Genomic DNA, 24,023 nt, shown 5'->3' on the forward strand with positions numbered 1-24,023 from the left:
AGCTTCATCTGATTGAAAACAACCACTCCCAGACGCTTGGTGAATAAAAGCCGGGCTGCTTTACCATGATAACATAGTGGCACCAACAGGTGCAGATTTGATTCAGGCATTTTATTAAGGCAGCCCAGCGGTCGCAATGCAATTTGTTACGTTTTTTATAAGGAAAGCACATATGTAAATGTGTCAACCCAACGTAAGCACTCCAGACAATTCTTCCCTGGATTTGACACTGTTATCATAAAACAATGCATTTATTGCTTATTTGTCCTGATATTGTGTAGCTGGAAAAAACCCAGTGCTGCTCACAGTTAAGAGTGAATATTTTCTAGCTCCATTCATCCTAACCTTAAAGGCAACATGTAAAAGGCAGCCAGTCCTGGGGTTTTCAGGAAATAAGAGTGCCGACCGCCACATCGAAACATCCTCCACTCCATTCAAACTTCAGAAGTTTGTTGATAATGTTCACAAACGGTGGAATTTTGTGATGCTATGAGTTCAGACATAGGATTTAAAACTAATATATGTAAAAACATATATTAGTTAATGACTGGAAAAATGTAACATGCATCAATGGATCAATCAGGATTTAGAAACATTCGAGGGAAGATCATGGATCAGAACCCTAACCCTACAAATCAGTACCTTATGTTTTTTTATTTATTTATCTTCTACAAGACATTTATTTGGGACTGAACTATGGATTTTGAGGGCTACGGCTTTGATCTATGACCTTACCCTCCAAAAAAATGCACGTCTGTACCCAAAGTCATGAGAAAACCACAGTTTGGTGCCTAATAATTTTTTTATTTTTTTTTTAAATAAAACTGCATTTTATTATGGTCAACAATCATGCTGTGTAGTCAGCATCTTGATACCTGTCAGGTGGGTGGATGATTTAAACACAGTTTTAAACCGTTTTGTTTGCTTTGACAAAGTTTAAGATCTTTTATTTCATTTCGTGAAAAAAAAAACAAAATTTGCATGTGTTTACATTTTATTGTTCAGTATACACGACATAAGAAGCAGACCTCACAAAGAGAAAAAAGACTGAAGGACTACAGGGAGGAAATGACCTCTGTCTTTTTTAGCAAAAACATTGGAACCATATGAAAATAGCAGTGTAAGCACTTTACCCCTCATACAACGTGTTCAGATTTTTTTTTTTTTAAAACATGATTAATAAGTCAATAACTTTTTTAAATCAAATACTTTTGTGATGGGCTGCCTCTGGGATATTTGTGCATAAATGTGCATGGCGCTTGGCCTATCGCAAGCTAAGCTAATTCATTCGATCAAATCTAGTCCATACAGTCTCTGTCTTCTGTTTGGTTGAATATTTGAAAGATGGACAGGGCTGTTTTCTGCTCCGCTCTATTCTTACCTGCACCTCTTTCCTTTTCTGTTCTTTATTTCATTGATTGGGTGAGACAGGAGGGAGAGCCAGGGCTCCTCCAGTTTAGCTGTCATGAAGCCAAACACCATCTCTGACATGATTGTTCAGCCTAGCCTAGTGAAACAAATAGAGCAACCGGTTAGGATCTTTTCTTTTCCTTTATGTGGACCCATCTGTTAATAACATGGACCCTCAGCCTTTTTCACAGAGCATCTGATTGTCCTGGTAGTAGGCTTGGGGCGATATGCAATGATATTGAATATCTATTTCTTGCAAAACGCAATATTTTTCATGATATCAATTTTTTTGTTGTTGCTGTTGGACACAGGCTGATGAGTGTGACTTTTATTTCACTGCTTTGCTTACTGTGCATTGTTGCAAAGGTCCCATATTTCACATGTTTCCTGAGTTTTATTTGAAGTGTTGATCTCCATAAGAAGAGATATTTGTGAATTTAACAAATCAAAAATGGAGTTTTACATCTCCTCATTGGAGCTTTAGCAACAACAGCTGGTGGACCAATCAGAATAGAGCCTTTGAGCGGTGACTCATTTGTTATGACATCACAAAGTTACAGAAGCCCTGACGACTCGTTTTAAGGCTCAGTTTCTGAATACAGGCTGTGTGCATCTCTCTGTGGACTGAGCACTTTGACACTTTTTGAGTATTAATATGGAACCTAGACCGGCTTTATAATTTTAAAAAATCTCACTTTACACAATACCTTTAAGGAAGAAGAGGTGTTTCTGGGGGAAAGAACAGTACACCAGAAATTAACCACATTTTATGTGATATCGTTCAATATGTTCCAACATGTTCCTTTTTTATAATAAATATTGAGAAAAAAAGCTTATGATGTATCATCTCTGAATCCTAAAGGATCCAGTCTGTGTCCCTTTATTTGAACGTTGCAGAAATATATAAATAAAACATTGGATTTCTTCCAGTCATCCTCCTCACTGTTACATCTTGACAGTCCAAACTGACTGCAGGCTAGACAAAGTGAGGACAAAATTGTTGGCAAACGCTGGATTGATCATTTCCGTGCAGTGAGGCTGCTCCACTAACAAACACATTTTGACATTATTGACATTTTTCCGGGGCACGGCGACTTGTATTAACTTCAAAAGACAAAAACAAAACTGCAAGCTGTCCCCTTCTGTCTTATCGCCCAGGCTGTTTGACCCAGATCCCATGGCTGTGTGAGCATCTGAGTGGCTGCCTGGTCCTACATTAGATATGAGAAAGCCGTGCTCGTGTTCAACTCGATTATGCGGATGACAGGAGAGCACGGCTGACTTTATAGGCCAAGCAGCAGGGACTCAAGAACCTCAAGTAAACTGGAGTCCTATTTGATGTTTGCTTACAGAGATAACACAAGAGAGAAGAGCGTGTGATTTCTTTAAACAGAAATGTAAATCCACTCCGGCAAACAACTGTTGTAATGGCTTACGCTGCTCATACTATATCTGCAACATGCCTGAGGATTCACTGTACCAGGATCTGTTTTCTTGAAAGCATTTGGTGTTTAAGTAACGCTACTGTACAATAGCCGGTGCATGGACGACAGAGAAAGCAGCAGAATAACATAACACAACATCTTGTTTTGAGGCCTGAACAATGAGCTTTTTTCCCTACAACACACACTATGTCAACATACCATAAAAAAGCATCTTAGCCAACATAAAAGATGACATCTGCTCGCTCATCCAAATGTGAATATGTTTTTTTTATGCAGTTATTTAGGAAAACAAAGGGGGATTGCATACAAAAAAAATAGGTAGGAAAATCGTATTGCATTGCTCACAAAGAGGCGGCGCTGAAGCAGAGGAAAACACAAACGGTCTGGGCAAAAATCCCTCTTAACCCCTGCTGTGACACAAATACACAATACTTCAAATGGAAATTTCTCTTGTACATGCCTCAATATGCTATAATGCAAACAAAGCACTAAAATAGCGCTATGACATTATTGCTGAAAACACTGACTTGTTTGTCTTATAGTGCAGACAGTGGGGGCTCAGGCATAATTTGACACGCTACGCCCTCATCCTCTGCAGGAAAAAATGCCCTTCTCGCTGCAGTTGAAGCTGCTAGCTGCCAGCTACATAACAAGACTCCATTTCACAAAGAGCCTCGAGAATCAGGCTATGAAAACTGTGCTTCAAAAATCTCAAACTTGCTGATGTGTGCCAAAATAAGAGATAGAGTAGACTGCGGTGCCCTGTGATATAAAATGGTGCTGTGAAACAGAACAGAGGACCTTAAAAGAGCTTTACATCTGCAAGATAACACACTCTTGTTCCCTGGCTCTGTTGTTCTGTCTCTCTTAGCTTTACACACTCTCATAAACTCTCACTTCTGTTTTCAATGTAGGAGCACAAAGCACAGCTTCAAATGTTTACACAAACAAGTTGTCCAAATTAATAGACAAACTATGTGGTCTGTAACTGCCAATCAGACTGACATATAAAAGCTTGTTTCCTGATCTTTTTGTTTTGTTGGTTTGATTAGGTTTAGTCCATGTTTGGGCCAATATCTGATGTCAAAAGTGACATTTTTCCTCATATTGAAAAAAAAGACCAGGCTCCTATCTAAATAAATGGGGAGTGAGCCATAACCTCACTTTCAATGGTCCCTGGGACATAAAAATCTCATGTATGGAATCATCTTTCAAATCTGATAAAAACTGCTTAAAGGTCCCATATTGTACAAAGTGAAACTTCCAGTCTTTTTTGATTAAAGCAGGTCTAGGTTCTATATTAAAACCAATGAAAGTATCAAAGTGCTCAGTCCACAAAGAAATGCACACAGCCTGTATTCAGATACTGAGCCTTAAAATGAGCTCTCAGGACTTATGTGACTTTGTGATGTCACAACAAAGCAGTCACTGCTCTCAGCCCCAAGCCCACCCAGACCCACCCTTCCAACTTTCCAGGATTTAAAACTACATTGAGGCATTTTTTGGTTCTTAACAAATATAGTATCTTCTTATTGATATCAACACTTAAAAAAAACATTAGAAAAGTGTAAAATATGGGACCTTTAAAAAGTTTGGTGAATTTGCCCCAAAAACTACGCTACACGACACTAACTTCCTTCGTGCTTCTGTCATTGGAACAACACAATTGGTTTCATACTGGCTGTTATAAACCAGACAATTGTCAGTTTCAGGGGAGGGGTAGGACATGTCATATAATGGCCATATTTGTTTTTAACAGACTTTTCTATTCAGGATTCTTTGAGTGGTTTGTCTTTCAGAAGATGGGGCTTGTAAAACTATGCGAGTTACTTAATCATTAAAGTCCCCCTCCACTTGGACGTTTTTTAGCTTCACTATGCAGAATGATGTATGTGCATAGTTTGTTATGTCTGCTGAAGGGGAAAGTTTCTCTAAGTAACCTAAATCTCTGATTAACACCCATCTGGATAAAAAACCTACTATTAAGAAAAATGTAAAAAAAAAAAAAAAAAAGATAAGAAAATAAAAAATTTTATACCTAATGAGGAATTACCAATGAAATTTCTTCTATCATAGTAGAATATCTTAACTTTTGTTAAAAGTACTGCAAGTGAACTAAATCACAGTAGGAGCCAGCTGTGTCGTTACCTTCCTACAGCATGCAGACTCACACACGCCCTTCTCCTCTTACTGGATTACATCTCGACCGTCACTCGTCACAACCTCTCTTCCTGCTCCTCTGAGACTCTCTCCTCCACTGTTCACCACTGTGAGTTATTAACCTCCAACCTTCACTATCTGATGGCTCACCGCCGCCATTACTCTCTGGCTCCTTCCCATCTCTCTCCTCTCCTCCTGTATCTCACCTCTCTCTCACTTGTCTTTACACACACACACACACACACACACACACACACACACACACACACACACACACACAGATACACAGTAATGCAAGTGATCACTGCTCCTTTCTTTCAAGCTTTGTCTGTCTTCCTTCCTTTCCTACTGCCATCTGCATCCCCCCCTGCCTCCTCCCTCTGCCTTTCTCTCTAGCTTCCTCTGGAGACTTTGACTCCATTAGGATAAGAGGCTCTCTACCTCTCTCATGGACTTCCTTCAGGCTCTGCAGCTCAAAGGTCCGGCTCCCTCGCACACACACACTTCAGAGGACAGAACTTTCAGAGCCGTACCATCTCTGAGTGTATTTTTATGAAGCTGGCTATTGCACACGGCAGAATGATATCCAGTGTTCACATCCATTAGCGACCATATCTCCAGTCAATACCATCAAAAGGTTTCTTTGACATGATCGAGGCTGGTGCTTCATTCAACTCCACTCAGAACTGGAACCAATGGAACTCTGCAGCGAAAATATCGACAAAAGCTTTAGAGGAAACATGAGGCTTCAAAATATTTTATTACAACTTTTCTTGCACCAGATAAAGTAAGAAAAAAGAGGGTAGGAAGGAACGATGACATGTTTTTCAACTACACCAAGCCGGGGGACACAATTTCAGAACACATATTCTATGTAAACACAAGGCAATAAACCAGAAAAAAAGCGAGGGGAATGTTTTTTTGCTTTTGTTTTTTTCCACAGGGCAACATCACACACACACAACAGACAATCATGAGATATTTAGGACTATGTGCAGACAGTGCTGCACAGCATGCCGAGCGGCCTGAAGGTAGTGTAAGGCTTTGGGTTTTTTTTTTTGTTGTTTTTTTGTTGGGTTTCTTAGTTGAGTAATGATTTCCACAGAAAGAACTGATATACAGTAGTTGTTTTTGGACATTTCCTACAAAGAACTATTGATACAAGCTTTAAGCCGCTGATGTGCAGCAGCAGGCCTGTTGGTAAGCAAGAACAATCCAGTCAGTAGGCAGCAAATATAATTATAGTCTATTACAGTGGTTCCTAGCCTGTAAACACAAGGGGGCCATGTAGATGTTGCAAGTGGGCCGACAAATCATTTGCAAAAGAGTGCCATTTTGGTGAAAAAATGTAATAATAAAACATAGAAATATGAATACAAATAATCTGTTTAAATGTTTTAAAACAAATTGATCTTTAAAAACATTAAAAAATATGTAAAAATGTCAGTTTTTTTTTTCTTCTGATATCAAAGCCTATCACTGTGATACGCCGGCCAGAGCACATTGTATACTTGTTTGCTGTCTCAGTCTGATTGCTTGCTAAAAATAAAACAAAAGACATAACATCCATAGCATAAACTGGAGTCTCGTAATGGATAGCTGTTCAGGAGCAGGAAGAATTCAAGAGAAGAAGAAGAGTCAAGAGATAGATGGTGAATCGAATCTCCCCTGTCAATCAAAAAAGAAAAAATAAGCCTCCTCTGCTTTCAGTTCAGTCCTAAAATGTTCGATCATTATCATTTAAAAAAAAAAAGAAAGTGCTCTCAGAAGCCATTATCCTCATTGTTACAGGGTTGGGTGTGGGCCGTCAACATTTTTGAGATTTTCAAGGGCAGTTAGATTTTTTATTTTTTTTTCCTTTGGTCAATTGTGAACAGGTGGAAAGAGATGACGCAGAGGAGACATAGTACAGGGAATAGAGCACTGAGACAACACAGAGAAGAGAGGCATCAAAACAAAGATTAAGGACACTGGTACAGCTAAATGAGATCACAGGGTGGAGAAGAAAAAGGAGACAATAAATTACAGCAATTACAGTGTGTAGTTCAGAGAATCCTTTAAGATGGAGGAGACCTGAGGTAAGACCAGGACAAGGTAACTCCAGCTCTCCACCTCTGCTGAAGCTGCCGAGCCATCACAACAACCATCAATATTTTCTGTCGCTTGTCTTCATCCACCGGTCCGCCACGCACTCAGTCCACCCGAGCTACTTTAATTAACAAATTGCCTGACAACAAGCCGACTGGCTGTCTAATAAATAATCAGGAGATCACAGCTTGAGAAACCGAGGCTGTGCATGATTTAGACTTGATGTGGATTAATCCGGAGCCAACTCCATCTCCGAGGAGAATGACTCGTGCAACCCCCCGAAGAGAGCGGCTGTTCAAAGCTGCATGTGCCGACGTCAACCAAAACAGCTTGATCCAGGAGCAGAATGAATGTGGCAATCATGAAGAGGGGGCCCGAATGTGAGGGAACCAGGGAGGGCAGAGGAAGGTGTGTGGGACTGTAGAAACACAAGAGATTCAAGAGGAGACAGTTACGAAACAGTATGAGAGACAGAAGAAGAACGGAGGGAAGAGAAAACAGACAGAGAGAGAGAAAAGGAGACAGAGGGAGAGAAAGAAATCCTCTCACTAATTAATAGGTGTCTGAATTTCAATTAATGCTGACCTCGTTTCCAGTGAGGAAGAGAGAAAACAAGAGGGAGAACATGAGGAGGACAAAAAAAAATAAAAGAGGGGGCAGCTTACGTAAGAGGCGCATTTCGTGGAAAATATTTTGTTTTTCCCGTGGCTCTGCTGATGTGAACAATGCGTCCATTCTTCAGCAGTGGGCTGGATATGAGCTTCAGGTCTGGATGCCACTATTCTCAGCGCAGTGCTGTGTTGTGTTGTGTTGCACTGCTACAGTGCGTTGCATTATTTCATAGCTTCTTTGCTTTGCTGCATTGCTGTTTCGATGTGTGACGCCGTGTCCTACCACACTTTGCAACAGAAGGGCTTGTGTTGTGCCGTGTAGTGTTACACTTTACACTGTTGCACAGTAATGCTATCATGGTTAGTTGTGTCATGTTGTGTTACGCTGTGCATGTTGTCCTCTCTGCCACGCACTGTCAGTTTATATTGCATTTTGTTGTTGTTGGTTTTCTGGTTAGGGTTCATATCCTACATCACCCATAATGCATCTGGACCCTGAGTTTTTCCTTAAGTGATTGTTAAGACACTTAAAACACATTTTTCTGCTTCATCCATTGTCTCCTTTTTCTGCTTCTCACTCTGAGTGACAGGATCCCATTTGAACAGTTCTGCAAAAGTTGGAGATAGTTTTATGTTTTCACATCAAATGAGATATTTCCTGTAATTCCTGGTGATGTCACATACTTGTACCAATCAGGATTACATTCAGCATCATTTGAATCTGATCAGAGTTGGTGGTGGGTTGGTTGTTTGTTCAGGTTGGAGGACTAGTTGAATTTGACCAGAGTTGACCAACCACCCTCTGATACCACCCATGGGAGTGTCTCCTGAAACAGTGGCCATCAGCAATAACAACGTAAACCACTACTCTCGCATGGGAATCGAACACCGCCCTCCTGTGTCATATTCCTGTGTTTTACTGACCCATCCATCCACCCCAACCTCCTCCTGATGTGGACTTTGTCGCTCTATAAACTACGTCACCGCACCTTTCCCTTTGCTCCCGTCATAATTATTACGACCATTTGTCAAATGAACAAATGTGGATATTGTATTGCAATGCAAACTAGTCATTTTAAGCTGTATCTTTATAATAATAGAGTAAAATGTCTGTATTGTGACATTGTTAGTGCTGCTGAGCCCACTGAGAATCAACACCTCAGTCTGCAGCTATCTGATCTATTTTCAGCTCTCTGTTCTGGTTTGCCAGCCTGTGTGACAGATACTCCAACCTTTCCCATTAAAAAAAACATTACAAAATGTGCAAAATGAAGACAGGTAACAGTAAAGGAGCGGCTAATGTGAGAGCTGATGCACCAAGTCAGAACCAAAATGAGTCTTAATTGCACAAATGTTCAACACATTTTGATGAGGGGCATAATTCAGAAGCTGATAGCTACAGTAGCTCTGGAGGACCTGCAAGTTAAGTGAAACATAGTTGTTGAAACAAGAACTTCATAAAGTGTCGCCTGAATGTACGTTTATTTTATTCTCGTTCTGTCGTTTTCTGGCAATAAAAACATAATGTCGTGTCAAGTATTTTCTAGAATGCCAGCTGCTTTAAAACACTGGCTCTCAAAGTTTTTTACATTAATGACCCCAAAACAGACACAAATGAGATGTTTATTACAGAAAGTGTTTGACACCCGTGACCAAAATAGTCATACATTCTGTCACTGTGTTAACTTATGGATGGAATAACAGTGAAATTAAATGATTTCCCATTTTGCAGGGGGTCAACACAATAACAGAGCGGAATAAGAATACAATTTCAGGTGAATTTTGTGGTGTGCTGATATTACCATAAATTGCTGTGATGTTACATTACATTGCACAGTGTTGCAGTTTAACAATTTGATGGTGCAGAGTATCACACGCGCACACACACGCACGCACGCACACACACACACACACACACACACAGACTGACACACACTCTACTGCCTGTGATCTCTCTTATTATGCCACCCTCTGTATCTTCCAGCTGTAAGAATGATAGTCGATGCAGGAGCAAAGACAGTGACCAACTAAGGTGAAAGGAGAGTGTACCTGTGCACGCCACTGAGTGTCAGATTTTCTGGCTTCTTAGAAGAAAATTGGAAGAGAGAGCCATGAAAATCAGCAGCAGCGAACAGAAGTCACGGGAGAGTTTGCAGGATACAGACATGAAACGTGAAGTTAGAGATGGACGGATTGAAATATGGAATAAAAGACAGGAAATCCTTGGGAAAGCTAAAATAAAATGCCATGCTACCAAACACGAGGCTGTGTTGTTAAAAGACTCATCGATCAGCGTTGGTTTCAAAGCCCAGCAAACTCTGACACGGTCCTAAAGCTTCCATCATTTGGAGGCTGAATTTCAAGTTATTTCTAAAAGTATACTCAAGATAGAAATTAAAGCATTTCCTCCAGGAATCCCTGCGGTGCCACCAGCCTCATTAAAATCGCCAGCTCAACATCTAAGTTTGTCTCGGGTGTTTGAGTTTCAGTACGTGAGTTTCTGGCACACACAGCAGATAACAGTATGCCTGACTAGAAACTGAAACAGATGCTGAAAATTAAAGTTCATTTAACTACATATTGTGTCGTGAAAGCTACACGTCAGCTCCTCACTGCAAATTGATCATATATTGCAGAATCATTCTGCTGACTGGCAGATTGTGAGTAAAAAGTACAGAAACATAGATAAAATATGCCTGAAAAGACTTTTTCTTTTTTTTACTATTATGGAAGAATATTAGAACTATATCACTGAAAAGGGACATACAACAAGAAACAGTTAAAAAGAACTAAAGAAGACTTACTTTTAGGTCCAAAATCTACACATTGAACCAACCTGCATTCAACCCTTTTTAATGTCAAATTCTCTCTCTTTTTTTTTTTTTTTTTTTAATCTTGAGAACATCAGACAATGTTTAACATAAATGATGCTGTTTGATGTATTGATCCATAGCGAACTTTACAGCTAATTAATACATTATATCTGGGGTAACACATTTCACAATAACTAACTTGTAGCTGGACAGAGGCTCAGAAAACATCTGCCGGCTGCCAAAACCATCGCTGTGAGAGTGAACCAGAACAGTAAAGTTGCAGGCTGGAAATCAGTAACAGTGAAGTCAAAGACATTAAACCGCAGAGAGTTCATAACTAAAAGTGACCACTTTAATACAAGTAGATTGGTACTTGAAATAAAAATGCTGATTATAGCCTTTTTAAAGCTTTCGATACAGAATACGCTGCACGTCAGAGCTACACAACAGTTTGAAACTTTGCTGGCCTTACACAAAGTCTGCCTTCACTCGTTATCATATACACCCATGTCCCAGTTGCCTCTCCATCTCCCCCTCAGGACTTAAGTTGACTTAATCAGGATAGTCAATACAAGAATCACAGCTTTCATCTGAATTCTCCTGGGCCATTTTATTCCATGGAAATCTGAGGTTGTCACGGACATTTCACGCACTCACACATGCAGCGGAGCTGCGATTGCCCAGGTTCATTCACATGTAGCATGTATAAAAGCAGTCACATCGTTAGCCTCGAGCCCCTGCTGCCATCCTTGCAAAGCTATGATCAATATCTAGGTCTTTGATGATCACACTCGTACGTATATGTCGGGGCCAACACACGCACAAGTTTACAAAGAGAAGCCTGCAATCTACAATTGATCCCACACATACACAGGCACTGAAGCAAACATGTATACATAAAATATTATCTATCATCTATCTGCGATTAGCCACACACACACACACACACAATCAGACATGCTGCATTTCCCCAGCTGTAGGGCTGAGAGCTCACTATCATCTTTGAACTCCAAAGTGTTGAGGAAAACAGCATAAATTAGCATTAATCCCATAAATGTGCACGTGCGCGCTGCATTGTTGTGTGTTGGCCTTTGTGTGACACTTCAACCATACTGTGTAATCACTGTGAGTAAATGGAGTTGTGTGTGTGTGTGTGTGTGTGTGTGTGTGTGTGTGTGTGTCTGCAGGTATTTCGGCTCATGCATGTCTGTGTATGTGCTGGAACTCAGCCTTTGTTGTCTGTATCTGTATATGTATATATGTGTGTGTGTGTGTGTGTGTGTGTGTGTGTGTGTGTGTGTGTGTGTGTGTGTGTATACTGGCATGCATGGTCACGTGCGTTTCTAACAAGCCATGCCAACAACCCCTCGACTTTATCCTTATCACAACAACCACTGGTGCATTCCTCGATGCTACAACGACAACAGGCCATAGGCACTGGACTTTTTTTTTTCCTTGCTCACTCGCTGCGCCGCTGTTTGTCTGCCCTATAAATAGGCCATTACTTTGAAATGTAAGTATGCCTCCTTAAATCCCCACCCCTCTCACTCTGAGGCTCTCGCTCTCAGACAAACACACACACGCATAAACACATACGCGCAGCCCTTCACATGTGCACAATCAGCCGACGAACCCAACGACACACTAAACTCTCCCTTTTAAAGCTGTGTGGACGGGGGCAACATCACTGGCCTGTTTGATGTGGCTGCTTGATATGCAGCTTGTGATGTTTAGTTGAGCGCACGTGGTGCACTGAGAGCAAACCTGTGCTTTCACCTAAGTGGGCCACAGAATAAAGAAAACAGTACAGAAAGTCATGATGGACGCAGAAGAAAGTTTCCTCCTCACAAATCTTAGACTGTAAATAAAGATGGATGTAGCCTCCGTGACGTCACCCATAGGTTTCTGAAGAGCGGTTTTGAGCAGCTCCACCGTCGCCATCTCGACAGTGCCTGACTCCACCTAACTCCCAGCTAAATATCAAGCATTCGCTCCCGTTAGCATCGTTAGCACAGCTAGGCGTCTCGGTGTCTTGCTTGAAGGCTAACCCGAGGGTAATTAATTTGCTGGCTAATTAGCTAGTTAACAAATGGAACTAACAAGCCGAGTATGGTGAGGGCAGACAATGAGACCTGCTGATTAGTGCTACAAATAAAACTAGAATTTCATCCTCAAAATGCAGAAACACAGACTTCCTCGTGCTATGTCAATTAAAAATCCTCCAAAAAGGCACGAACACCACCAACACAGACAAGAGGTCACGTTCAGTGACTTCTGTAAGCTGAGGTGATTCTGTTTTGGTGCCAGCCTCAAGTGGCAATTAGAGGAACTGTAGTTCAATGTAGGCTTCATTATTCTTGACATTAGTCTTGAAAGTGCCTTGAGATAACTTTTGTTGTGATTTGGCGCTATAAAAATAAAACTTGATTTAAGTTGATTTGAGTATTCAGCCCCAGAAGTCGCCACTTGGTCATAATAGGCACATGTCCCCTTCATCATACACCTGGAGCCAGGGGCACCACCTGTCATTTTGGCCCCCAAGAAAAGATATCATATTGGGCCTGGCGCCAAGCAGGAGCAGGGGTAGGGACAGCTGTTAGAAGTTTGCCTGTATTGATTAAATATTGGCCAACACAGAAGCAAAATACCAACACGCAGAAATTACAGTTTTTACACACTGAAAATGGACGCTTAGACAAAAACATGAAAACCTTACATTCTTGTAACCATACCTTAAACAAGGCACCGAAAACACAAACACATTTTCTACTTTGCACTTTGCTTGCATTGCATTTGCACCACCTTTGCAAAACAGCACACACATTTTCTTACATTACACACTTCGTTCATGAATGAACACTCTTGTATTTATTGGGAGAACAATTCTATTCACAATGCATAAGACATCTGAAAATTGGCATAACATGCACACACCTGAAAACACTTACAAAGAAAACTGAACAACCAATTAGTCAGAGCCTTAGCACTACAAATAGTCCTCAGATGAGCTCACCTTTTTGCAGAGGCAGAGGCCGAGGAGGACAAAGACAGAGGAGTAGGACAAGGCAGAAGACTGAGGCATATTTCTGACGAAATTAGGGCCACTTTGGTGGACCGCGTCATAAATCATGGCCAGACAATGAGGGAGGCTGGGCAGAGAGTGCAGCCCAACCTCAGCTGCTACACAGTGGCATCAATTATACAAACATTTAGACTGGAGAGCAGGTATTGTATGTATTCAACTTTCTACACTAGACTGTACCTATGTACTGTATTCATTACACATGATTCTGCATCACATTACAATACAATGTAGCCCTACAAAATACTGTAGTATAACCACACTGTTGGTCAATGCTCCTCAGTGAACAGAAGATAGAGGTAGTGCTGTGAATATATGTACAGTAATACAGTTTTGATGTTACAGTACTGTGTACAGTATGACAGTACAGTATGTACAGTTTGTATAAAAACACCTAACCACTGACATCCTTGCCTTCCCAACAGAACTGCCAGGCGGCCTCCTCAGGGTGGATTTTGTCCTAACTTACTCATTTTCTTTCCTTTTTTTATTGTTGTTGTAAAAACGAAATACTGTAAACTGATTTCTGAAGCATTTCCATTTTTGTGTTTGAAGTATGAGAAAATTACAATAAAGATATGCAAACGAAGAGAAGACGGCAGTGTTCTGTATAAAGAAGGTCAGGAGAGTAATTCAAATGGTGCATGTGTGTACCATTTTGTGGTGCCATTTTGAAAAAGAATTGTTAAGTTTTGATTGCAGAGCTTCATTTTGACACAGAAGTGAGATGAATATCGCCATGAGTTGTGTCTTATGTGGCTTGTGTGTAGAGTTTTGAAACTCAGCTCCAACACAATGGTTGGAGCTGCAGCAATTAGTCACCTTCATTGGGCAATAAGGGATCTGCTTTTTTGACCATTTTCAGTGCAGAAATAAAAACAATGAATTTTCAGTTCATCTCAAAAAACTTCCCTGTGTTCTCCCCAAGATGTCTCAGCATGTGTTGTCTGTTCCCAGTATCACCAATAGAACATTTCACTACATACTGCTCTAAATAAAGAAAATAAATAAATACAATTCCTTGAAATCAAGGCTTCAAAAGTAGTTCTTCAGGAAAAAGTTTTACATTAAGTGTACAAACTTAGATGTATTCTAGAATTTTTTTTTTTTTCAATTTAATGTGTGCGTGTTTGTTCATGTCAAGGATTTTCTCAAAAAATTAATTTAAACTATCAAATTCATGGAAACTTGTAATGTTTGGCCCTCAGAGCTAAATTGTATTTGTGTTTTTAGCTTTGCTAATTGATTATTTTTCTTTGGATTCGGTTGAATTTTGTTCTGAACAATTAACAAACCTACCGGTGATTTGCAACATGTTTTCATGTAACATGTAACTGGGCAAGTGGGATGTCATAGGTGAGCTGGTGTGGAATGACCCACTTTCAATGTACATAGAAATTCATGCGTATTGTTTTAAGACTTTGACAAAACATGAACTTAAAGTTTCTTGTGTCAACTAGAAACCTTGTTGGTGCCAAAAGTAATTAGACCCTGAAGTGTTTAAAAGTTTCCACTCATCTTAGTTTGTTAAGGGCAAACTGCATTAAGCTCTACACAATCAATATTACAGCACTTTTCTGATTTTGATGACAGATTTTTGCACCAGACTCAGGTCATCATCACATATGATGCATCACCATGGTGCTGCTGAGCAGCGAACCGGCTCCGGCAGCTTTCTGTGGAGACGTGATACCAGGATGAGGTAAGGTCAGTTATTGCTACAACATCTCTTAAAAAATTCTCAACTAAACCAGCAGAAAAGGTTTTTGGATTTCCCCCCTGGAAACTGGCCATATATTCTGTAAATCTCAAGGCCACCTTTACAATGTTTCTGCACTGCTGTCATATCAGACAGTAAATCTGCATTTGAAGAGTTTCAATCACACATTCAATATGAATCATTTGTAAAGACAAAAAAGGGCTCTGCTTTTTACCTAATAAATTTGCTCTCAGCGAGGAAAAAGTTGTAAACTTGTGTCCAACCCATAAAAACAGATGATGTTGGTGGAAAAGCTAATTACAATAGGCTGTGTCAGATACTTCAGTCTCACTCAGTTCTCCCTGTTTTACCTGCTCCTAAGAATTCAGTGTGTATTGCTGGCAGTCATAGTCAGTCCATTATATTAAAGGGTCATAATCCAGTATCTGCCATAATATTCCTGCAGTAAAAGGAACTTGTTCTGTGATTTTGGTGACACTGAATTTGGAGGGCTAGCATTAGCGTTAGCGTTGGGGAGAGCTGGGCCTCACAAGGTTGTTGTGGCCTTCATCAGGTAAGAAACAAAACAGAAAGAAAAAAAATGTGATTATTTTTCTGTTCTCTATCTGTTAGCTTCTGTATTACTGTATAGTTTCATACTGTATAATCTGACACTTCATTTGTACATATTCCTACTCCAGTGTGACTCTTAATAAGTCACAATTCAGTTCGAAACAGTACTTCAATCAGTTGATTACTTAATCAGCAGGAAAATAATCAGCAAGTATTCTAATAACTAATTAAACAATTAAGTAGTTTTTTTAATCATTTTCAGGCACTTTATAGATGACATGATGCATCGAGAAAAAACTATTTGCAGATTAATGGATGATGAAAATAATTTTTAGTCGCAGCCCTATAACATTTAATGTTATAGTTTAACTCTGCAGGTCTGTCAAGTGTTCGATCAAACATGACATAGCTTTATACTACAGGCTGCCAAGCTGAAAGCTGGTTGGGATCTATACTGAACAACGTTGCAGGTTCCTTATGCATCTCCATTGATTCAGTCTGCTATAGGAGCTGAAATTTGCATAGGCCAGTATTCCCACTAAAATACATCACAGGATTACTCTGCCTCTGTATTGCACAGGATTACTTTCAGCCGAGTATTATAGCCCTCTCCTGAAAACATGAGGCGATCAGACCTTACCAATTACTGAGCCATAGTCTCCCATAAAAGACAGCATCAACCCCCCCCCCCCCCACCACACACACACACAACTGGCAGAAGGACTATAGTTCTTCTGTCTCCTAAGACAAGCCTTAGGGAAGACAGAGCCATATGCTACCCAAATTTTTGGAGAAAGGGAGGGAAAGGCGGGGGTCCGGGGGGGGAGGGGGTTCAAGTGTCCCACCACGAGTGGGGTGCAATTTCTTCTTAATTCAATTTCCCATAACAATAAAAATAAACTCAGCTCTGCCTGTGCTTCAATGACTAATCGGAGGTTTCACCCCCCCCCCCACATCCTCTCTCTCCCAGCCTTGGAGCACGGTGGGCACTCGGGAGGTTGGGGGTGGAGGGGGTTCCAGAGACAACATACCAAAATGTGAGGTTTAATGTACGTCTGAAGGAAAATGTTCACACAGAGAGAGAGAGAGAGAGAGAGAGCAGGTCTCACTGACAGCGCTGGCACATTGTTTTGAAGCCGCCGGCTGAACGCCGCGGGTTGTCGGTGTGACAGAGACCGGCAGCGGGCACGTCGGGGTCGCTGGCTGCGATCGGTCGCACGCAGCCGGTCACCTGAGCGCACATCAGAGCCACACGCTGATGTCCCGGCGCTGCGCCCGCAGAGAGCTCAGTTCCCTGGAAGTTAAAACTCCAGCAGTCGCCCTTTCCACCACCACCACCACCTCAGTGACACCGCCAAAAATCACGCTGCCAACTACACAAAAGCTCCTGCTAACAACACATTTCACTGCACAGGTCCGAGAGTCTGTCCCCCTACAATTTTAACTCCAGATGCCCCCCCCCCCCCCCCGCGCTTCATTTGACGTGCACATGGTTCAGCCAGGCAGCGCATACAAAAACGTTTTTTAGAGACCATAGGAGACGATACGATCGGGAAGCAGAGATTCTCTTACCGTGCAGAGGAGGAACAAACGACGGAGGGGTGGATCAAGAAATTATAAATCCGTAGTTGGTGCCCGCATTGTCGGACGGAGAAGAGGAGGAGGAGGATGAGAGAGAGCAGGCTGCTACTGTGAGGGAATAATCCGACTGTCAGTGACAATAAACCAGAGAGGAGGAGGAGGGTGGGGGGTGCTACCCCATCCAATTAGAAACTGTGGCATTGATTGTTACAGGAAATAAGGCTGTTAGTGTTTAAAGCTGCTACAGTCTGTCAGGGTGGGAAACTGTTTGACTCCAGGGCGTTTTCTTTTTTATTCCTTTTTTTTTTTTTTTTTTTTTTAGGGGGGAATAATTTTAAACTACAAAAAATAAATAAATAAATAAAAAATACAGTTGTCACAGGAATTTAAAGTAGTTCTTATTTAGGGCACATTGTGTTTAGCACAATGTGCAGATTTTTTTCGACTATTGCTAAATCCCAGATGAGATTTAGTGGAGCCTATTTCCATATTCAAAGCTGGAGCAGCCAGTCTTCAACATCTCTCTCCGCCTGCTGCCATCTACAGTGGGTGAGAGGTATTTAAAGAGACTTCAGTTAATTTAAACGATGACACAATGGCTTTCTAGTAGGGTATATGATATTTTACTGTTGAAAACGATGTGTAACGATGTGCTGTGTCAATAAAGTTTTTAAAACAAATGTCTTATCCTGATGTCACTAATCTGATGCATATAATTTACTCTAACACCTTTTCCAGCTTACTATGAGTCAAGCTGCATTTGTTCTTTTTGGATGTCAATATAAAACCACAGAGAGTCCAAAGAAATGTACCCATAGAGAGATCTATTTATCTACTTTTGTGACAGATAATCTGTGGTAGACTCCAAACATTAAGAGCTATTTATCTTTAAAGGTCCAATATCGTAGAAAGTGAGATTTCCATGTCTTTTTTGATCTTAAAGCAGATCTAGGTTCTATATTAATACTGTGATGGTAAAAAAAAAAAGTGTGCAATCCACAGACAAAATGTACACAGCCCATATTCAAATACTGTGTCTTAAAATGAGCCATCAAGACTTTATTAACTTTGTGATGTCACAACAAATTGGGCAGACATTGCCCTCAGCTATGCCCCCAGCATGGCCTATCTGGACATAGCATCCAACCTTGCAGGATTTGGTTGCTCTGAGTCTTTACCTTAAATCTGCTATGCAGTCACACAGAAGAGGACCAGAGCCTCTCTTCTGATTGGCTGATGATCCTGTTGTTAATGGAGCTCCAGGGAGAAGCCTGAAAGAGATGACACAGTTCTTGGCACTAACTTATAGATATCAAAACTTTTTACACCAGAAAAGTGTGAAATATGGGATCTTTAAAGCTATAACAACAAAAACATCTGTTAAAATTTTCATTTAAATTTTTTAGATGTAGTCCTAGATAGAAAATCCCATATTTGTTTGGTTGATTTTTTATGAAGTGTGAGATACTGTATTTTTTGTTTGTAAAAAAAAAAAAAGGAGTGAAATATGATTGTATTAGAACATTCCCATTTAAATGCCAGATATGTGACAAAGCAGAGACTGATCATATAATGTGAAATAATCCCTTGATTTGTTGTTTGCAGTGTAAAAGAAAATCAATTTAACTTTCATGTGCAATAAAACTAATTATAATTGACAAAAAATATTTAGACTCGTTTTTAATATTTGAAGAAGAAAGGGCAAAGCTAAAGTGGACATGTTCCAGCAGCAGAAGCAGGAGCGCTGCTTACGGAGGCCCACCAACCCACTCACAAACAATAAAACCTTAAAAATAAACACAGTGAGCAGTGAGTGGAAGTCAGCACTGGGGAAATGCATGTTCCTCCTGAACTCCTGACTGCTCTTGTTCAAATGGAAAATTGTCTTCTAATAAACAGAAACTCTTTAGTTGGTCAGGAACAACTTGTTTGTGTCTTGCTCAAGGTCTTTTCAACAGCTTGTCATGAACACGTTTCTGGAGTGGGAATCAAACCTTGGTCCCCTCGTTTTATTTAACACCTTCATCATCTGTCCTTGACCCCCTCCAGCACACACCTTAACCTCCCCTCACATTTCCTGACAGCACCTACCAGCTGATGCTGTCAGATGGAGTAAGTGGAAGAGAGCAGGTACACTGGAAACTCATTATCATTGTCAAGGATGCTCTGATAGACTTGTATCCATCATCAGCCAATCACAGTGGGCCGCTCGCAGAGGCCTCCTCTGGAGTGAAACAGTGTTCCTTGAGAAAATGCATTTAAGTTTTCACAGGACTGAAGGCAGATAACTGATATGCTAAAGTAATGTCCATCCAGTGAAGCCTTTTACTAACTAGAAAGTCCAGAATTTAATCACAAGTTACACATGGATGTCCCTTTGCGTTATGTTTAAAGGTGGGGGCCATGGGAATTATCTTGATATAGTCTATTATCACACCAGAATATGAAATTTAACCTTTTGAAAGCATCCTCAATTTTTCTGACTTTAAGAAAGGTCTTGGACAGCGCTATCCCGCCAGCCTACTTGACATGACATGAGTGCATTAGATCAGAATGTGACAGCATTAGTGAACATTGATTGGGACCACACAGAAATAGATTTTACCAATAGAGATGTAGGCACACGGTCATGCTGCCCAATAACTGCCCTGCTGTGTCGAGGCTTAACCATCAGACTGTATGACGAAGACAGAGCCCTCCACAGCCATCTCTGCTATGTCCCCATCAACATAATGGGGCTGTGTGTGTGTGTGTGTTTGTGTACAGCTATTGTTAACATAAGTTATATTAGGAGCAGCCCTCATTTGTGTGTGTGTGTGTGTGTGTGTGTGTGAATGTGGGTGAGTGTGAAGAGGAGCAGTGACATATTGAAGAGGCCCTAAAGAGGTAGGAAAGAAATGACTAAACAGGTGTATGACACACACACACACACACACACACACACACACACACAGAGGAATGTGTTCCTAATATAACTATGTTGACAATAGGTGCAAGGAGATACAGAGGTGAAATGTGTCTATCTTTGTGTGTGTGTGAGCTTGTGTCTGCATATATTTGAGATAGATAGATAGATAGATAGATAGATAGATAGATAGATAGATAGATAGATAGATAGATAGATAGATAGATGCCAAAAGAGACACAAGAGAGAGAGAGAGAGAGAGAGAGAGAGAAAGGAAGACACAGTGAGGTCTGTCAGGTGTGTTATGCAGGGAAACACTGCCCTCTACTGCCGTAACTGTATGAAATCTGATAACCAAGTTGTGTATTCACGTTCCATTGTTTGCACAGCATCTGAAGCTCTTCAGCACTCATTGTAGACTTGTCATTACTTTGACACAAAATTAATTTACTGACTGCGTGTTTCAAATTTCATGAATTGTTTTCCCAACTCAACAAGCCCCCCAAGCAAAATGATCATGTAGGTCACCCCTCCCTACTGTATTTTTTATTGATTTCTATTCAATCCATTGTGACTGTTACATTTGACACAGGAATCCCAGTGTCTGACTGGACGTTGCACTTTCAAAAGCCATTTTTTGAAGTTACAAAGAACAGTGAATGACTAAATAAATAAATAAATATATCTCGACCAATGTTCTCAAATTGTACCATATTTGTTCTAATGTTATATTTGTTATTTTATTTCTATGGTCTTTGGTCTTTTGCAAACTAAATGACGTGAATGTGGAATGAATAATTCAAACATATCCTATGTCAAAATTTCTATCAGAGATTGGTTGTCAATGCAATAAAATAAGTGAGATACAAAAAAAAGAATAACAAAATTACAATAATTATTAAGTTCAAAGTACAAGAGTTCAGAGATAGTGATGAAAACCTGGCCTAAAAATGTGGCATTACATATATTCAGATTCAGATTTTATCAACCCAAGCGGTAAACTTGATTTGCAGACAGGTGTACAGATAAAAAACAACACAAGTGCAATGATATACGCAATATAATAAAACATACAATAGTATGAAAACACCAGACAGTAAAAACAGAGAGCACTTTAAAATGGCAATTTACATGTGCAAATTCAGCAGGGTTAATGCACATGGGATCTATATTGTTTACTTGTGTGCTTCTTACTTGTAAACAGTGAGTTAACTCTGCTTCTATGCTAAATAAAATAATACTACCAGGGATTTTTTTCATATTGAACATTTCAGTAAATTATAATGACCATGAACAAGAACCAACTGTCTGCAAGAGACAGAAACAAAACCTGCTCTGTGACAACTTATGGAGAGAAACAGATTACCTGATTAATTTATTAATTTATGGCAGTGGACTGACTGTAGGAAGATGTCAAAAAAAAAGAAGAAATAAGGTTAAAAAAAATATGGGCATTGTGGTGCCCCATGGGGAAACATAAAGAGTGTGAGTTCCCTGCAGCTGCCAGCGGATGGCGCTCTCAGACCACAGAAAGACCCTGCTATCTTTTTTTCCTCAGGCATGGTGAGGCAGAGGGGGCTGAGGTGAGGTGAAGGGTAAATGATCTGCACCCTCCAGTCAGGACTGGAAATAGAGGTAATCTACACACCGATTTTAATCAAGACGCTGACAGTGTGCGACGTGAGCCACTGCATCAGTGCTACTTCATGTCAACACTTTATCCAGGGGTGTGGTCACTGTTTGCAGGAGTGGTCTCAACCAACCCTGGATTCTAGAAATTATGGTTATATACAAAAATGTTTTGCTTCTTGTTTTTTTTTAATAAATATGATGAGAAAATGTTAATGATAATGATCAAATTCACGATTAGAATCATTCAACTACAACCACAGTGTTATAAACTTTTTTTTCTTAAATGATGAAAATAACAAGATTTAAAACTTTTTTTTTTTTTGGGAAATGTTGTTTTCATTACTTTTTGTAATTTTTATGATTGTGTTTTCACTTCAGGGCAACTGTTGTTATTTTATTTTTCTTGGGCTGCCAACATCACTGGATTCATTACATTGTTTGCCACCTGTGCTTGTACATAAACTTCCCAAACTTGTGATGCTTGGTGAAAAGTTTGGAGCAAGCGAAGTGAATTTATAATCATGATAATAAAAATGAAAATAAAAACAATCAGTGGTGCAATCAGGATCTAGAGAATACAGATAAAAGACAATGAAATAAAAACCTTCAAATGATAAAAAAAAACAAACAATAAAAGCTTATGACAAACAGAAACTTAAAGTTAAAAGCCTTTTTATAAAAATCAGTGAAATTGTGCTGTAACATGGAATTTCTGGGGTTAAAACTTTTTTTTCTTTCATTCTTCGTGGGCTCTTCTGTGACATCCTCACATTGCTGATAAAGAATGATGCTAGAAAGGAGAGACACCAGCATCTCAAATGCTTTCAGTTAATGCTTTGTTCCCTATCCAAAAAAACTAAGAGAGCACCATTAATTTGCAACATGCATAGTCACACAAGTCACTGTTCAAATACAAAAAAAAAAAAAAGAAAAAAAAACAAAAAACAAAAAAAAAAAACAAAGGCAGCACAAACAACAATTTATTTCACTGTGCAGGTTGAAAACAAAGAAAGTATAAGGGCCTTAGAAGAACATATCACCTTCAAGCAAACAGGAAGAAAAACAAATAACAAAAATGCCAAGATGTCAAAAAAAAAAAGAAAGAAAGATTCAGTGTGAAGAATGAATACAGAATCTAAAATCACAACAGAGTGCAAAACAATAGAGCAAAAACAAGTCTCTTGGTAGAGTTTGAGAAGTGACTTTAATGAAGCTGGCAACTGTCAATAATGATGAGGTCCAAGTGCTTCAAAGTGGAGCACCTGCCTCAGAACAAACCAGGTGCTGGCTTTGTTTTTGTCACGCTTTATCATTCGGCTCTGCCCGTCCTCTACTCAACCGGTCACACTGTTTGGATTTAGACTATTTCTCCACCAATTAGTTGTTAAACCGAAGCACTGAGCAGAGTACAGTCGGGTGGGTCAAATCCCCTCATGAAAGACACTCTCTGTCAGTGAAGTGAGTCGAGCTCAAAGGAAAGGAGTGTGATGCCCACCTGACCATCAGATGATTCCAGTGTCAAACAGCCTAGAATGAAGCGTGGCTGAAATTATTCATCAGTTTAGATGTTACCCTTCATCTGTTTTAAGACTTAACTACTGAATTACCTCGACTGCTGAGGCCGGCTGTCGATCGCGCTCGGAAGAACAGGGCTCGCCAGCTCAAGGGAGACGTGGCTTAGTGGGAGCAGTAGAATGAATGACACTCTTTTAGTATGCACATTCACTTTGAGGTGGTTGCCTGGCGAGCAACAAATGGATAAAAATCCCACGCTCTGTAAGGCTTACATATGTAAGACAGTAAGAAATCCCACTTTTTGCACACTGGCTGCTGTGGCTTTCTTTTCTGCTGCTCCAGCCACAGCAAGACAAAGCAAACAGGACATTCTCCTTTTGGCACATTTTTATAGGTTATCTGAAAAAGCTGCTAAATAATTTATGGCATTCGTTAATGCTTCCTTGTATGAAGAGACTGTCCTGTAAAAACCTAGCCCATAGGTCGTCTGTGCAGCAGGTTATTATGAC

The 24,023-nt window shown here is 40.2% G+C and overlaps 1 protein-coding gene across 2 annotated transcripts in view; it reads right to left on the reverse strand.

Annotated features, from left to right (window-relative positions):
• pcbp4 (poly(rC) binding protein 4) overlaps positions 1-17,757 on the reverse strand; it is a 246,319-nt gene extending 228,562 nt beyond the window's left edge. For both annotated transcript variants that reach the window (XR_011693117.1, XM_071493224.1), the window contains exon 1: positions 17,454-17,757. The gene's annotated coding sequence lies outside the window, so the exon portion shown is untranslated. The remainder of the gene's footprint in view (positions 1-17,453) is intronic.
• Positions 17,758-24,023: the final 6,266 nt, after the last annotated feature.

This window comes from Trachinotus anak, unplaced genomic scaffold (assembly GCF_046630095.1).
Source record: "Trachinotus anak isolate AG129_WGS33_773 ecotype Australia unplaced genomic scaffold, CSIRO_AGI_Tana_v1 ptg000013l, whole genome shotgun sequence".
NCBI classification, from domain to species: Eukaryota; Metazoa; Chordata; class Actinopteri; order Carangiformes; family Carangidae; genus Trachinotus; species Trachinotus anak.